The 13,411-nt window shown below is 37.3% G+C and overlaps 1 protein-coding gene and 1 long non-coding RNA gene across 5 annotated transcripts in view; one reads left to right on the top strand and one right to left on the bottom strand.

The window, feature by feature from the left end:
- The window catches only part of LOC126757929 (uncharacterized), an 85,955-nt gene extending 81,956 nt beyond the window's left edge, over nucleotides 1–3,999 (top strand). Inside the window, exons 3-4 of the long non-coding RNA XR_007666800.1 lie at nucleotides 2,924–3,599; nucleotides 3,657–3,999. This is a non-coding gene — a long non-coding RNA (uncharacterized LOC126757929). The remainder of the gene's footprint in view (nucleotides 1–2,923; nucleotides 3,600–3,656) is intronic.
- The window catches only part of LOC126757926 (ADP-ribosylation factor-like protein 5B), a 30,083-nt gene that overhangs the window by 12,544 nt on the left and 4,128 nt on the right, over nucleotides 1–13,411 (bottom strand). The window lies entirely within an intron of this gene.

Genomic DNA, 13,411 nt, shown 5'->3' with positions numbered 1-13,411 from the left:
CAAATACCGTATTTGTGTAAAGTTTTATTCCGCTATCATCATTGGTTCCTAATGTACATATATACTCGTATTATACAGAGAAGGCATCAGATGGAATTCAAAATAGCGTTATATTGGAAGAAGGCGTGGTTGTGAACCGATTTCACCATATTTCGTACATGTCATCAGGGTGTTAGGAAAATATTATATACCGAATTTCATTGAAATCGGTAGAGTAGTTCCTGAGATATGATTTTTGGTCCATAAGTGGGCGACGCCACGCCCATTTTCAATTTAAAAAAAGCCTGGTTGCAGCTTCCTTCTGCCATTTCTTCCGTAAAATTTAGTGTTTCTGACGTTTTTTGTTAGTCGGTTAACGCAGTTTTAGTGATTTTCAACATAACCTTTGTATGGGAGGTGGGCGTGGTTATTATCCGATTTCTTCCATTTTTGAACTGTGTATGGAAATGCCTGAAGGAAACGGCTCTATAGAGTTTGATTGACATAGCTATAGTAGTTTCCGAGATATGTACAAAAAAATTAGTAGGGGGCGGGGCCACGCCCACTTTCCCAAAAGAATTACGTCCAAATATGCCCCTCCCTAATGTGATCCTTTTTGCCAAATTTCACTTTAATATCTTTATTTACGGCTTAGTTATGACACTTTATAGGTTTTCGGTTTTCGCCATTTTGTGGGCGTGGCAGTGGGCCGAATTTGCCCATCTTCAAACTTAACCTTCTTATGGAGCCAAGAAATAGGTGTACCAAGTTTCATCATGATATCTCAATTTTTACTCATGTTACAGCTTGCACGTACGGACGGACGGACAGACAGACATCCGGATTTCAACTCTACTCGTCACCCTGATCACTTTGGTATACATAACCCTATATCTGACTCTTTTAGTTTTAGGACTTACAAACAACAGTTATGTGAACAAAACTATAATACTCTCCTTAGCAACTTTGTTGCGAGAGTATAAAAATAGAAATGAAAACACAAAGAACGGTGGCAACATAAATTAAACTGATATGAAATAAAGTGATTAAAATCAACTTGTTTCATTTGCTGTTCATTTTCTTATTTTATAAAACCATATGAATTAAGTTCAATATAACTTCCTTAAGCCTCACCTCGAATTAAACGCGGCATTTGTTGTTGTTTAGCTATTTACTTGGTAATATTATTTGCGTCTGAAAAGCGGTAAATATTTACCGAAAATATACGAATACGAAACGAAATGTGTTGGAAGCTAAAAAGCTTTGCTTTTGACTGTAAAAAAATAGACTTCGGGGATACATGTGTGTGTGTGTTTGGCGTTGCACAAAAGCGCGTTTTGAGTTTGCTATTTTCCCCTCAAGTATGAGTTCATGCACTAAATTCCGCGATTAGCGCATAACATTCAAAACCTGTTTAAATCACAAGGCAAAAACAAAAAACTCACAAAGCAGATCGTTTTGTTCGTGTTTGAAATTATTAAATCGGGGGGGAAGGAATTCAAAGCAAAACAAAGGAAACCACTAAAAAATTGTTTGAAAAAGTTTGCTCATGGAAACATTTTGGTATTTTATTGAAAAGTTTTATTTTGCGACACAATATACATATATACAACAAATTTTAATTAAGCTAATTGTAGTAAAAAGTTTGAGGTAATGCAATGTCCGCCCAGAAACCGGATTTTCCCACTTGTCACTTGTCGAGAAATAGCAAAAAAAAAAAAATATTTTGTAGTCAAAAACACACACTTGCTAGTTACAGATTTCGACACAAATTTAATGGGTAATGTTTATTATCTTTCGAAAGAACATAGTTCGGCATTTTTTTTTTTTGAAGTTTATCTCTTGCAAAAGTTGGCCGCACGACTACGTATCAAACGGTCCATTCGTTGAGTCCAATTTTTGATGACTCGTGCGAGCATTTTGACTAGTAACTGGCAAATGAAACACGTGATGTTTTGCTCCGAAGCCTGAATCGAAGCAGGATTATCCGCATAGACTTTAAACTTTACATAAAAGATTATCTGCTAACCCAAGTGTTCTCTCCATAAAATCCATTGATTATGGTTTGTGGGCCGATGGAATCATCGGTCCTTATTTCTTTAAAAATGACGCCGGTGCGAACGTAACCGTCAATGACGACCATTATTGCGCCATGATAACCGACTATTTCATGTTTGAAATTGAAGCTCGTGATCTAAATAAAATCCATTGATTGTGATTTGTGCCCGGTGGAATCATCGGTGCATATTGCTTAAAAAACGATGTCGGTGAGAACGTAACCGTCAATGGCGACCGTTATCGCGACATGATAACCGACTATTTCATGCTTGAAATTGAAGCTCTTGATTTCGGCAACATTTGGTTTCAATAAGACGTCGGAACTTCCCTCCCATCACATCAATCAATGGATTTATTGAAAGAACACTTCGGTGTGCAGATAATTTCACGTTTTGGGCCGGTCGATTGGCCACCAAGATAGACTTTTACCTATGAGAATATGTAAAGTCTAAAGTGTAGGCGGACAATTCCGCTTCGATTCAGATCTTGGATGAAAACATCGCTCGTGTCTTTGAAAATGGTCTTCAAAAATAAATGACAAAAAATGTTTTCTCGAATGATAATAAACATTCCCCATTCGATTTTTGAAAATTCGTTGACGAAAATATTTTTGTCGTTTCAATTAGAAAGCAAAGCTGATCAACGTTATAAAATCACGAATCGATCTTATTTAGGCACCTGTTTGACCGGTTTTATCAAATCACAATAATTGCTTCATTAACACTCTTTAAATTCTTTGCTAATAGAGTTGATCAAATCATTATTTAGCTCAGTAACTGAAAATTTGAGTCTAAGTCTTCACTTCGGGTCATTTGGACTCATTATTTATGTAAGAATGACTAATCAAAAATTAATGTTTAATGATATTTTCGTGTCTGAATTGCAGGATGTTGATTTGGACGGCCTTTGGTTTCAAGACCGCGGTACATGCCATACAGTCAATTAAATTATTGAGAGAAGCTTTTGGTGGGCACATTACAAGTATCTCGTGTCGTGGACCTGTTGACCTGTGGAGATATGTGACGTCACTTGTCCAAGCCCATAAGCAGCAGATGAAACAATTGATTCCTTGGAAAAGAAAATTCATCGCGTTATTGCTGATATACGGACACGATTTCTGCAAAAAGTGGTCGAAAATTAGGCCTGTCGACTAAAATTTGAGACAGCCGCGGAAAACATTTTCCCAAAAACATTTTTAAAACTTAATGGCGACCATTAATCTAGCTTTATAATATAAAGAAATCGTTTTAAAAAATCGTTTTTGAAAATCACATGTCTCAAAACACACTCTTATAAGAAAAATCTATAATAACTTCAAGTAAAAAATAATAATAATAAAAATTTATACAAATTTACGAAATTCTTGTGTGGCTCTCATTGGTATCTTGAAGACTCAACAGCATCAAATGATGACAGCTGCGTAACGAAATAAAAAGTAACGGAATATGCAACATGAAACCAATTCTGTCCTCGACCATGCTTAAGCATTTGTGAGGTAAATCACAACATCACAACAAAAACAAAATAAGTAAAAGAAACAATGTTTGGCTTTAACTATATATGTATGTATATGACATACATATGTATGTTGGTTTATATATTGTTACTTTTGTTTATAGGTATATATACAGACATACAGGTATACTTTCGTACGGAGTAGGTTGTTCACCTGACTCACACGGTTTCCAGTTAGTAGACGACAAAACAAAAACTAGCAATAAAGCGCAAAGTACGGCAGCTGTTGTGAAAAATTAACGGTATTAACATTGCAAAGTAATGCTTGAAAATGAAGTGGAAAACAAAAATGAGATAAGACAAGACAGACAAACAAAACAAAAAATGTCTGAAAGTGTGCAGAGCCAGCAATCAAAACGTCCGCGTTTCAAGAGGTTTAAAGGTTATCGCGGCTTGGAAAGCACACACACACACATCAACAGTTTATACTTAGATTACCACAAAAGTAGTAAATAAAAATAAATATAATAAATTTATGTATGTTCTATATATATACATATGTTCAAGCTTAGCTTTACGAAGTGAAGAAAAGAGAAATTGTTTCAAGAATGATATATATTACCAATATGTTTTATGGAATTTTTTTTGACAAAACTGTGTCTTAGGGATATCAATGAAATTATTTATTCCCGTGAAAGTACATTCGTGCATATTCCATGAGTCACTATTACATCCCGAAAAAAATACGATTCGGTACTGTTTATGGGCCGGCGGCGTCATTGGGCCGTTACTTCGATCATCAAGACCGGCACGTTACTGTGAATGGAATGGAACCGAATATTTTTGGCCCGAATTGGCGTCAAATGGACTTGGACAATATGTGGTTCCAACAGGATGGCGCCACAAGCCACACGCCGTTACACTATTTCCTGTGCTGCTACGTCAAGCATATGGTCTATGCCAATAAGCTAGCGACGATTGATGAACTTCGTACGAATATCGAACGTGAAATTGCAGCAATATCGGCCGAGTAATGCTTGAAAACCGTCGAAAAAATTTGGGCTCAGCGTCTGATATATATCGATATCTTAAAAACCTAGAGACTATGACAGACGGACATATGTAGATATATAGACTTAGTTAGTCATGCTGATAATTTACGTGTACGATGCGAAAGGTTTGTCTGGCAATTTTTACCATGGAAAATGAACTGAACAACGGACCAGGGAATCTGAAAATATTGCAGAAGTGTTTTAGGGATTCTATCTTAACACAAAAACAAGTATTTGAGTAGCATAATGCATTTAGTGTAGATCGTGAAGTCTTCGGAAACTTGCCTCATGCGCGTCGGCCATCCTCATTGGTTATATTGCCCTGGCATCAGGTAGATGCAAAAGAGATTGCTGAGGGCCCTACATTTATCAAAGCCAAAATTACTGGTGACAAGACGTTGGTTTATAAATAAAACGCCGAAATCGTAAAAACCACGTCAAAATCTGTTAAAAATCAAAGTAATGTACATTCGTTCTACAGAATCAAGCGATTAATAGGAATAGGCCGTTTTAAAGCGTTTACGTAAACCAGCAGTCTCTTGGGCAGTTAATGCGCCATCACATTCCAGCAAGATTGTGATAGACTTTACCAATCGCGAAACGAGCGTCATCGCTCACTGACCGTACTCGTCAGATTTTGGTTTTCGAAACGGAAAAATTCAGTTCGGAAAACTCGCCATGAGTCCATTGAAGTCGTTAAAAGTTATTGGCTGTATGCACTTAAAACCATCCCAGCCGAGGCTCAGAATAATTGTATGGTAAATTGGAAAAGGTGATGGCATGTGTGTTCTGGCCCAAGGCTCAAGGATGTTAGTTTGAAGGCGATAATAAAGATTTGTATTAAAATACGTAAAAGTATCGATTTAAGATCAAAGGTATATTAAGTTTGCCCCGATAATTCATGAGCTGAGTCCATTTAGCCACGTCCGTGTGTCGGTTCGTTTGTATATACATTATATATTTGACGGACTAGTCAAATTTTTGAGATGTCGACCTTAAATTCTGTACACGTCCTTTCCTAAAGGTTCCCACAGAGTGGTTCTTTTAGTAACTATGTGTTCAGTTTATATGGAAGCTATGTATATGCTATAGTAATTCGATCTGAACAGTTTTTTCGGAGATTACATTGTTGCTCTAGAAAATAACCTGTGCCAACTTTTGTGAGGATATCTTGTCAAATGCAAAAGTTTTCCCTAGAAGAACTTGATTCCGATCGTTCAGTTTGTATGGCAGCTATATATTATAGTGGTCCGATATCGGAAGTTCCGACAAATGAGCAGCTTCTTGAAGAGAAAATGACGTTTTCAAAATTTCAAAACGACATCTTAAAAACTGAGGGACTAGTTCGTATATATACAGAGAGACAGACAGACAACAGCTCAACATACTGATCATTTATATATACGTATACTTTATAGGGTCTCCGACGCTCCCTTCTGGGTGTTACAAACTTCGTGACAAACTTAATATACCCTGTTCAGGGTATAATAACGAGATATCTTCAAGAAATTTGGCGTGGCCTATGGTCGGAAGCAACGGTTCAATCTCCGAAGCAATTAATCAGATCGGGCCACTATAGCATATACCTGTCATATCAAATTAAGTTCATGTGAGGAAAACTTGAACCTGTGAAGGGGATTATGCTTCGCTGCACCTGAAGTTAAAATGTTTTTTATACTCTCGCAACAATGTTGCTAAGGAGAGTATTATAGTTTTGTTCACATAACGGTTGTTTGTAAGTCCTAAAACTAAAAGAGTCAGATATAGGGTTATATATACCAAAGTGATCAGGGTGACGAGTCGAGTTGAAATCCGGATGTCTGCCTGTCCGTCCGTCCGTCCGTTCAAGCTGTAACTTGAGTAAAAATTGAGATATCATGATGAAACTTGGTACACGTATTTATTGGCTCCATAAGAAGGTTAAGTTCGAAGATGGGCAAAATCGGCCCACTGCCAAAGTGTCACAAAATGGCGGAAATAAAGATATTAAAGTGTCAAATTTTGCCATAAATAAAGATATTAAAGTGAAATTTTTTTGGAAAAGTCGGCATTAGGGAGGGACATATTTTTTGTACATATCTTTTTTTGGAAAACTATAGGCGTGGTCAACCAAACTCCTACACAGTTTTTTTCAGTACCATATCTCAAAACTGGAAGACTAATCCCACCTCCCATACAAAGGTTATGTTGAAAATCACTAAAGTGCGTTAACCGACTAACAAAAAACGTCAGAAACACTAAATTTTACGGAAGAAATGACAGAAGGCTTTTTTTTTTTTTAAATTGAAAATGGGCGTGGCGTCGCCCACTTATGGACCAAAAACCATATCTCAGGAACTACTTTACCGATTTCAATGAAATTCGGTATTTAATATTTTCTTAACACCCTGATGACATGTACGAAATATGGGTGAAATCGGTTCACAAGCACGCCTTCTTCCAATATAACGCTATTTTGAATTCCATCTGATGCCTTTTCTGTATAATACGAGTATATATGTACATTAGGAACCAATGATGATAGCGGAATAAAACTTTACAAAAATACGGTATTTGAAAAATATGTAAATGATGTATAATGAAATCTCGATTATCACTTTATCATGCGAGAGTATAAAATGTTCGGTGACACCCGAACTTAGCTCTTCCTTACTTGTTTGTTATTATTTTGCTAAAATTTTGTATAACAGATTATAAAAAAATAAACAATTAAGTAAAATATTGACTTTATTGTTGAAGTTATAAAAGTAATTATATACTCAAAATTGGAAAAAGAGTTGTAAACATATTTCTAATGTAATAGAGTATTACAATCTAATAATATTATAAAAGATTGCATAAATTATGTAATATTATTTCTAATTAAAAGTATTATTATAAATAGTTTTTGTTTTGAAAAATAAATATTATCGTATATTTTACTTTTAAATATTTAAAAACATTCTAAATGATCACCGCTGTGCATGTATATTTAAATTTTATATTTTAGTTTTCAGACGAAATAAACGATGTGATAAATTTTAAATAAAAAATGTTTTTGAAGTCAAATAAATTTTTTGCAAAGTATGATTCACGCAATCTTACCACAAATGATTGACGCTCATATAAAAGTATATATTCCAGCTAAGAAGTATTATTTATTGACTCATATTACAAAATTCACAGGAGTTATTTTATCAAATTTATAAGAAATTAACATCAAGCAAAATTTTGCACAGCAAGTAATTTTGCACATTTGTATGTGCATGAAATTGCGGTAAATGCCCTTTTGGCTCGCGCCAAATAAATGTGTCACATATGCCAGTATAAATGCCGAGGAACCCGCACAAGGTCGATGAGTCAAGTTGAATTCAAACAAATGAGTTTCACAGCAAATTCAAGACATTGCGTATTTATCGCAGCACACATTTGTATGTATATTTAGCACTAAGCAATTTCTTTCTTCGCTCTCAAGTATGAATAAAAATCGCAGACACGCAAAATAGTGGCGACTCGAAAGGTGGGTGGATGAGGATGAAAGACGAGTACAATTGTGACGCTGGCGCTTAGCAGTCAAATGCGAAGACACCGCGCACAAAAGACTTGTAGTCGTGCGAACATACATACACACATATGTACATATGTAAGTGAAATAATTTATCATTTAAATTGAGTAGAATCGAGCCGTGAAGGCCGCCCGTAAATGCTATTGATTGAATAGCGCTTTCTTTCCTCAGGTTGATACATGTGCATGAGGAAGTGTCTATTTGTATAATTTATATTGCATTTTCCCCATTACATATTTAAATTATAGTGTAAAACTTTAGACACACACAGTTGTCGGCAATATATGGCGAAACAAAGTGAAATCGTTTGTTATAATGTTAGGCACGGCTCCGACAAGCAATTGCTGCTGACAAATAAAAAAAAAGAAAACAGGAAAGGAAAATCTAATTTCTGGTGAGATCTCCATTTTTCTTTATATTTTCAAAAGACATTGTCACCATCTAAAGCATGGCTTATTGGCCTATCAGATTAACCTAACCTACATATGTATGTAGGTATTTGTATTATTGAGAATTAAGTGTTGGAGTTATGGGTTTCACGGCCTCAAAAAGCGATATTTGTATTGTCTTAATTAATTCTATAACATCTCTAAAATATTATTCTAAATTCTCAAGTTAATCCGAGTAATAGTTTTGGTTATACAACCTTGAAAAGTTGCGATCTCGAGGTCAGCTATATAGTCACTTAAAACTTTAACGCGGATTTCTCAAAAATGTGTGTTCAAAGTCCGTTGTCAAGACTTCTCGCGAACTACTCAACCGATGAAATTTTACACCGATCTTCGAGAAATAATTTACAAGGTTTTGAACAAACGAAGGTCTTTTTTGTTCAATTACAACCGTTTAGAAAACAAAACACTTCGACCAAACTTTACATTTTTTTTTGTAAAAAGTCTGCCAAAAATACAATTTTCACTTTTTTGATTTTCTTAGTCCAATACCTAGTTTATGATCTTACTGAAAACACATATTCTTTTCTTTTTTACTTTAAATGATCTTTTAAGAAGTTCTGCTGTCAACGCGGAGGCATCTTTTTTCGAAAGCTTTTTGGAAATGACGTCGTAATGGACGAGTTTTTTATATTGTGTGGTGCGGAGCTACCTTAGTAACGGAAAACTACTGTACCAAACTATAGAGGAATCACGACAGATAGCGGTCACGTTAGGAGCACCACAAGAATCCATTCCAGGCCCAGACTTGTGGAACATCACCTACTACGCTATACTAAAACTCGAAATGCCAGACGAATCGTATTTAATTGGCTACGTGGGCGACATTGCAGCAGTAATTACAGCATGCAAGCAGGGCTCGACTCACACAACCTCGCTACGGAAACAACGAAGTTACTAATGCTAACAAATAAGCATATACCCCTCGAGATAAGCATGCAAACGACTACGGATATTCTTAGGACACAAAGGGCAGTAAACTACCTAGGCGTAAGACTTTACACCAGACTAGCTTTCTGGGTACAAATTCAGCACGCCGCAGGAAAGGCAGCGAAGATCACCTCCGAACTCAGCAGACTAATGGCCAAAATAGGAGGCCCCAGTCAAGAAAAGAGGAGACCTGAGATCTGGACAGATGAGCTTAAAAAGGAAAATCAGCCTACCGAACATTGTCAGGCGTTGCAATATTAGGTATAAGCGGTAATGCCTCTATTAACTTTCTGGCATACGAAAGGAAAAAAAAGCTTTTGGAGCTTAAGAAAATATCCGAAAATAACAAGAGTGCAATAGAAGAAATAAAGAAAGATATAATAACAACATGGCAACGAAAATGGGAGAATGAGAGACGCGGCAGATGGACGATCAGACTAATAACAGATCTAAACTTATGAACAAGCCGTAAGTTTGGAGATTTTCTGTCACGGATACTTCAATAAGTACCTCCAAAGAATGAGAAAAGTCGAAGGGCCGACATGCCTATACCACGACGCGACAGAAGACGACGATACACACACATTCTTTGATTGTGGGCGATGGTAATAAGAACGCACCGTCGTAAAAGACCTGGTTCGCCCAATTATCGCGGACAATTTAACCTGCGTCATGCTGGAGAGTGAAACAAACTGGGGATTATCAAGAAATATTGAAGCAATGCTTTGGGTAATAATTCACACCCATTTTCGTGACGATATCACCTAAAAATACAACAGTTTTCCATACAAGGACTTGACTTTGATTGGAATCTTTATATAGCAGCTATATGCTATAGTGGTCCGGTATTGGCGGTTCCTGCAAATGAGCAGCTTCTTGAGAAAAAAAAAGACATGTACAAAATAATAAATCAAAACTAAGGGACTAGTTCGTATATTGTGCTGTCTATTGCGTTTAAAGACGGCTAAATCAAAACCAGTCGTCTTACAACTACCGTTATGTGTACAAAAGCTTTATTACGTTACGGCTTATTAATTTAGGCAATGACAACTCTATTTATATTAACACGCTGAACAGCAAAACAAAATTAGTGAGCGACTCTGTGACGTACAGATATAAACAAAAATTAAGTCGTTAACCTTGCGAATGGCACGCGCACGCTCACCCACACAATATCTGCAGTCGGGAGGAAAAACAATATTTGGCGAACAAAAACCATACACTCGGACAAAAATAAAATTCACGAAACCTCATGAAGGTCAACAACATCAAAGCAAATTGTCAATGAACAAGGCTAACAAAGAAATCAAGGACTTGTCGACGGCGGTTGTCCTGTTTGCGATGGGAAAACAGCAGCAAAAACTGGATAGGGGAGAGTGTAGAGCTATGGAAAATGAAGTCGAGAGCTTTTTGCTGTGAACACCCAATAACAAAGCAGCGTGAAATTTGCACTTTCCCACAGTTCATGGCTAAGGCTAAGAAACAGACTGTTTGCAGTTAAATATTAGTGTCGCTCGTCAATTATCCAAACAAACAAACAACAATAAAAAATAAAAAATGAGAAATGGAAAAGGCACAATGTTAGAAAAGAAACTATTTTAAGCAAATATGTACACACTTTCACACTGTACTTGGAAGTAAAACAACTGTTGGGGTGTCGCTTTTGTGTGCTGTGGGCTGTGTGCATACGAAAATATGAAATGGAGCGGACAAGCACAGAAGGCGACCACTAGGCCATTTTGCGGCCATATGCTAATCAGAGTACAAATTGTTCATAATTTAGAGCAGTGGCTCAACGATCTCGGCTGCGTGTCTCAGACAGCTTGTGGGTTTAATTTCTTTGTCATTGTTGGTTGTGTACTTTATAAACATAGACGTGCTGGTGTTTAAATTAATGAAAGCATTATTTAAATACAAGAGAAATCATTCAATTTTGAAATATTCTTTACTTATATTGTCAGATAATTATAATGTTGCGTTGTTGTTGTTGTTGCAGCAGAAAACGTTTTTGAAGTAATTTGAAGGAATGGTGTCGAGCTGGCAGTCCTCGGTCGGATAAAAATTCGGGTTCGTTCCGGTTACTTAGACCCGACTGCCGTGGGAACGGTAATTTAATGGAGTTATATCCCCTAGTCGAGATGTATGATTCTTTGCGCATTGGCAACGGCGAATACCGCAGTCGATGGCACGATGAGCTATATGAGGTATACGACGACAATCACATACACATTTGTCGGGAAAGTAATAGGACTGAATCGATTAAAGAAAATTTATTAAACCAATCGATACAATTCTTAAAAAACATTCAAAAAAGACTCCTTTTGCTTCGATGCAGCGCTGTCAGGGAGATTTCCAAGCATTGAAGGCGTCACGGAAGGCATTCTCCGGAATAGCCTTGGGAGCCGAGGTGCATGCTGCTTGGATCCTCTCTGTCGTCTCTAAATGCTTGCCTTTCATCGGGATCATATTCAAAGATCCACGACTCGTCACCTGTGATTACATTATTGAAAAGTTGGGGGTCACTTTTACATATCTTTAAATTTTCTTGGCACACTTCCATTCGCCGCAATTACTGGTCGTCATGAGCACTTTTGGGACCATTTTCGCGTACACCTTGCGCATGTTCAAGTGCTCCGTCACAATGTCATGAACCAGAGACTTTCATAAATTTAACATCTAGGCAATTAAATTACTTAGTCGACGGTCTGGGTTCAAAACTTTGCGCATACGAGTCACATTGTCGGTGTTTGGAGATGTTACAGGTCTCCCAGCACGATCTTCATCAGTGACCTCATCCCGGCCCTCCAAAAAGGCCTTGTTCCATCGAAACACACCTCTTTTTGCTAAAGCAACATCTGAGTAAGCCTGCTTGATCATATCAAACGTTTTTGTCGCAGATTTACCGAGTTTCACACAGAATTTATTCTCGTCGAGCCTAGATGCTTTAGCATTAGCATGTTGATTCCATCAGGGCCAATGGATTTGGAGGATTTTGCTTTTTGATGACACCTTTGCTCTAATGAACACAGCATTTTCGGCTTGCACTACTCACAGAAACACGTCGCGCGAAAATTTTTGTCACGACTCTCCAAGTGCTCGGAGACAACTGACCAGCCGCTCGTACGTTAGCTGGGAACGCCGAATCCAGTTGGTGCGCGCCGAAGAACAGTCGCGGCGGAAGGAAATCGGTCCTATTACTTTCCGGACAAACCCTGTATAACGCCAGACCGTTGTAGTATCTATATTTCCTATATATTGATCTTAAAAACACTATAAAACGACTAAGCGCTTTGACCCGATCACAAATCAGTTGAGGCAGTTTCCGCATGTCTCCTGTTTCGCCGAAGGTATGACTGCCGATATGTTTCAGCCTTCGTCTTGCAAAGACTGGACAGTGGAAGAAAAAGTACTTGGATGTTTACCTCACTATCTTTCATATAGCTTTGACAAATTGCGTCCGACTTGATTTTTAGCATTGCAGTATGAATGACTATTGGACAATTTCAGTAAGAACTCTTATGTTTGCGGCAATATGAAGGGCAAGTAGTTCAGTAGATTTCCTACATCCTACTCTGACCAGAATGATTTCACAGTCGTGCTGGTTGCCGAGCAGCGCTTGCGAAGCGCTTGCGAAGTCCATTGCCTGAATGCTACACCACAAGATGACAACAGAAATTCACCCTAATTCCACACCGATGTGAACGGATACAGGTGCCCTGCCTTGCTAGCTCATCGGCTGTGCATTTTCTAGCGATTCCGCCATAACCAGGCATCCAGACGAATATGATGATGAAGTAGACGAATATGATGTTGAAGTAGACGAATATGATGATGGAGTAGACGAATATGATGATGAAGTAGCACGTTATTTCAAAACAAAAGTTGTGTTACAAAATACTTGAGCCTTGAAGATAGAAATAATTTTTTTAGTAGTTTAGTATAA

This window comes from Bactrocera neohumeralis, chromosome 5 (genome assembly GCF_024586455.1).
Source record: "Bactrocera neohumeralis isolate Rockhampton chromosome 5, APGP_CSIRO_Bneo_wtdbg2-racon-allhic-juicebox.fasta_v2, whole genome shotgun sequence".
In the NCBI taxonomy this organism is placed as follows: domain Eukaryota; kingdom Metazoa; phylum Arthropoda; class Insecta; order Diptera; family Tephritidae; genus Bactrocera; species Bactrocera neohumeralis.
This window is presented reverse-complemented; position numbering and strand designations above follow the sequence as displayed.